The following is a 4328-nucleotide window of genomic DNA, read 5'->3' as shown; positions in this document are numbered from 1 at the left end:
TCGCCCGCCCGCCCACCCACCCGCACGATTCGCCCGCACGTAACTTTCGGTTGAAGCCCAATTTCACCGATATACCGAGCCGAGGCAAGAAGTAACTGCGCGATTCACTCACTGTTTGTTGTTTGTTTCGTATTGTTTTTGTCTTCCCGCGGAAGCGGGGGGCTTTTCCTCCCCCCTCCCCCCCCCCTTTCCTTTTCCTAATCTTCTCCTGCTGCTTTCTCTTTATCGGCGCCTGGTTCCAATGTGAGGCGCGTGGCTGGCTGGTGCCGTCTTTTATTACTGCGGGTCTCCGGGTGGCAGGAGGCGGTCGGGCCTAATGTAATGGCGGCCGTTTTGCATTCAGCGCCTGGGCTGAAGAGGCCCGTCCGTTGTCGCAGTCCCCAGGCGCCCCTAAAGCTGCTGCTGCTGTTGATATCCCTCTCCACTTCCTCGACGTTCCTCTCTTTTATAATGCGGGCTCGCCTCCCCTCCCCCACCTCCCGCCTGCGCCCAACCCTCGACGACGGAGAACGGGATAATCCTCGGGCCGGCCCGCCCGCCCGCCCGCGCTGGCTCGGGGCTTTTCCGCGTCGCTCTGGTGTTGTGCGGTGCAGTGCGGTGCGCGGCGAGGCGCCCGGCAGAAGCAGCAATCCCAATTTATGACAGCGCGTGCCGGTTCAGCGATCGACGGCGACGTATTTTTTGGTGGTCGTGTTCGAGGCCGGATTATTTCGCCTGCGTGCATCCCGCCTGCCGCCAAGCCAGCCGCCGCTACAGCTCACGGAGTTGGGTCGCGCGTGCCTTGTTGTGCCCCTGCAATGGTGACTTTCCCGCACATTTTTTTCGAGTGAGTGGAGCTTCTGACGGCGCGCATGAGCGCAGGGTTATGAGCAGCGCCTCGAGTATGAGAATGACCACCAGTGTTAATGCGAATTGTAAGGGCCAACGTGACGAGAGTACGATAGGGAACTCAAGGAAGGGCTCAAACGCGAGCTCCAACATGAGCATGAACTGTGTTTCACTGTCAGAACCCTAAAACACAAAAACAAAGCGTAAGTACGCTGATGCAAAGTTTTTGCGGTGTTGATGCAATATAGCAGATATGGTAAAAAGTTATGGTAACAAATCAGATATTGTAAATGTGTTCAAACAGTCAATTCAGAAAAGAAATAACAGGGTTCTCGTCAAGGGGTCTTGACACTCGGTCAGGCATCATTTGCCTTTGTCAAGCTCCTCGACAACAATGTATTTTTCCCTCTATTTTGTCCAAATAAACTTCAAGTTCAACTTAAGCAGCAGCAAACCGACACATTTTGGATTTTCTGCAATTTAACACAAGTCAATCAGCCAAACTCAATCGAGAGTGACTAAAAATAATTAACAAAAGAGATACACATGTCCAAGGACATAAGTGGTAAGGCAAAGATACACAATATTGTTCTCGGCAAAATATATATATATATATATTAGGGCTTTGAGAGCAGCTCGCTGTAACGACGCCTTATTCTACGGCCCAAGAATTATTTCTGAACCCGAACGCGATCATCACGGTGATTCATTGCTTACCTCTAATGTTTCTGCTCAAATTAAGACAGCTTGTGAAAGCGTGTTCTGCATTTTCTCACGAATGATCGCACAAGGAAGTGCTGAACGAGATGTCGGTTCAACTTTCAACAAAGAATAGCTCAACGAGGTACAGAATACCAAGGACTACCTGTACACACTCCATCTAACCTGAGACAATGGCTCGGAGAGTTTGTGTCATGGCCAGCACCAGTGGAAACCGGAAACTGCCGACGTCTCTGAGAAAACACATCTGCACTCAAAGGAAGGTTGCGAGGATACGAGCTCCTTGAATGACCACTATGTATTTGAAATTTTTGCAGAACTTGCAGTAAAGAGGTTAAAAAGAGCTGTTTTGTCGTCGTTGATAACCGTCAAACATGACGTCCTCAGCTTGCGATAAAAACCAACGTCCTTGTAATGATGATGATGATGTTTATGATGACGATGATGACAACGATGAAGACGATGACGATGATGTGCATTCACAAATCGCTCATTATCCACTATAGGGGATGGGACAACAATGGGGTGGTTGTGTGCACAATTAAATATTTCAGAAAAATTACTTTGAAAAAGCAAAATGGGTAACGCGGCTTCTTTGTCGTCGTCTGCGTCAGACAACGGCTGCAAAAGGTTCCCCCATAGTGGGTATGCGCCATTGTCTGGGACACAAGACAAGACAAGGTTCCCCAAATGGTCGCGTTTTCGGGTTTGTACCATAGTTTACACTCGCCTTTCTGAGCCAAGCTAGAAGTGATACACTGGCTGGCTCGTTGTTCGTCTTTTCCGAGCTCTATAGCACGTCACAACGTTTACCTCTCAACGATCACGGCCTCTCGCAGGCATATCCTGAGAATTAATGCTAGAAATCTGGCATCATGTTGGTAGCCTACATTATGGGCCATGGCGTCATTTCGGCGCGCGATAGTCTGTTGTGCAAGCGGCGGGACCCGCATCGTAAAACAGGGCGGGATGACGTGGCCGTGATCGGGCTTCCCGAGTTGTAAAAAAAAAAAAAAAAAAGAAATTCGGGCATGTGGGTGTTATTTGCAGGCTGAGCGGCGCGTAGAGGCAGTAGATTGGGTATGAGAGGCAAGGGGGAGCAGAAAATCAATGGAGACAGACAATGTACCAATGAACGAGAGATGAAGTGAAACCGAAGGGCTCGATTTTTTGTTGTTAATCATGATTACAAAAAGCCAACCGGCAATACAGCCAATGCCTGACCTCATATATATATATATATATATATATATATATATATATATATATATATATATATATATATATATATATATATATATAATATATATATGCGGGCTGGCGGCACACATGCTCGAGCGATCATATACAAAACGAAAACCCGAGCAAGGAGAGTCCAATTTAAATTTTAAATTATGGGTTTTTACGTGCCAAAACCACTTTCTAATTATGAGGCACGCCGTAGCGGAGGACTCCGGAAATTTCGACCACCTGGGGTTCTTTAACGTGCGCCTAAATCTAAGCGCACGGGTGTTTTCGCATTTCGCCCCCATCGTAATGCGGCCGCCGTGGCCGGGATTCGATCCCGCGACTTCGTGCTCAGCAGCCCAACACCATAGCCACTGAGCAACCACGGCGGGTTGAGAGTCCAATTGAAGCGGTAGACACGGTATAAGCGGAACAGTACAGAAAAACAATCGTAGGGCAGCTCATAATCTAGCCTCTTCACGGAACAACAGTCCTTGACATTGTTCCCACCTCGTCAAGCTACTCTGTGTAGCAGGTTATTATGGCTACCGCTTTCTTCCTTTTTGAAAGGAAGACTAAAGAGTTGCAATGAATATGAGCCAGTTAGACAGCATACTTACGAAACCAATGTTGACACTATAGTAGATCTTATTCGACTACCCCGAGTGCACATGTCAACACTTTGCAACACTTATATGTGTGTTAGCGAGACGTTCACACTGTGTGACACTATTTATTTATTTATTTCAAGATTGCTGCCAGCCTCTGGTTAGAGGCCTTAAGCAGGAGTGGTTACATACATGACGAACAAGACTGAGTACAAGGTGTGAAGCGTGAGCAAATTGAAATAGCACTGAATTTGAAAATATAAGCAGCGTGTCATTTGCGAAACCGTAGCAATTAGCGCTAACAATGTGAAATTATTCCAGAAGATAATGTAAACTGCTCTTAGCACCAAGTTCACAAACACTTAAGAGACAGAAAAACTAAACTAGAATAATATATGCAAACCACGCGTGGCAAACGATTACAGAACATACATCCTGTCAGACAAATATAATGTGGTAGTGTGTGAAAATGTGTAGCCGTGGCAGAAGCATCAGAAAACACGTGCGTTCAACTATGTGGAAGGACAAGCCGAAAAGAAAAGAAAAAAAGGAAAGGAGGGCAGGGATGTACCCCGGTCATTTACACAATTTCTGTGTAACGCCTTCACACAGACTGTGGGAGAGTGCCCACAGAAACAATTCTGTATTGTGTATGTGTGTGAGCGTGTTTTCGTTTCTTTTCGTACTCTTTTTCTCTCACCTGTCGCATCCCTTTGCCCCTCCCCCGGTACAGGGCAGCCAACCGGAGATAATCTCTGCTGAACTTCCCTGTCTTCGCCTTTATCTCCCATTTTCTTTGCAACGCTGATGTTAATGTGTCTTCCACGCTTGGGCGCGATGAGAAAAAAGAAAAACAACGGCACGCTTCTAGGCCAAGCGTGGGTTTTTGCGCCGCTCAGACGCTAGGTCGACGCGCTACAGCGACGTTTTTTTTTTTTTTTTTTT

The 4328-nt window shown here is 47.2% G+C and overlaps 1 long non-coding RNA gene across 1 annotated transcript; it reads left to right on the top strand.

Annotated features, from left to right (window-relative positions):
- The first annotated feature begins 1769 nt into the window (after positions 1-1769).
- On the top strand, positions 1770-2572 carry LOC140219350 (uncharacterized). The gene is made up of 2 exons (XR_011895564.1): positions 1770-2178; positions 2230-2572. It is a non-coding gene; the product is annotated as an uncharacterized lncRNA (long non-coding RNA).
- Positions 2573-4328: the final 1756 nt, after the last annotated feature.

The sequence above is a fragment of the Dermacentor andersoni genome, chromosome 7 (genome assembly GCF_023375885.2).
Source record: "Dermacentor andersoni chromosome 7, qqDerAnde1_hic_scaffold, whole genome shotgun sequence".
Classification (NCBI taxonomy): domain Eukaryota; kingdom Metazoa; phylum Arthropoda; class Arachnida; order Ixodida; family Ixodidae; genus Dermacentor; species Dermacentor andersoni.
This window is presented reverse-complemented; position numbering and strand designations above follow the sequence as displayed.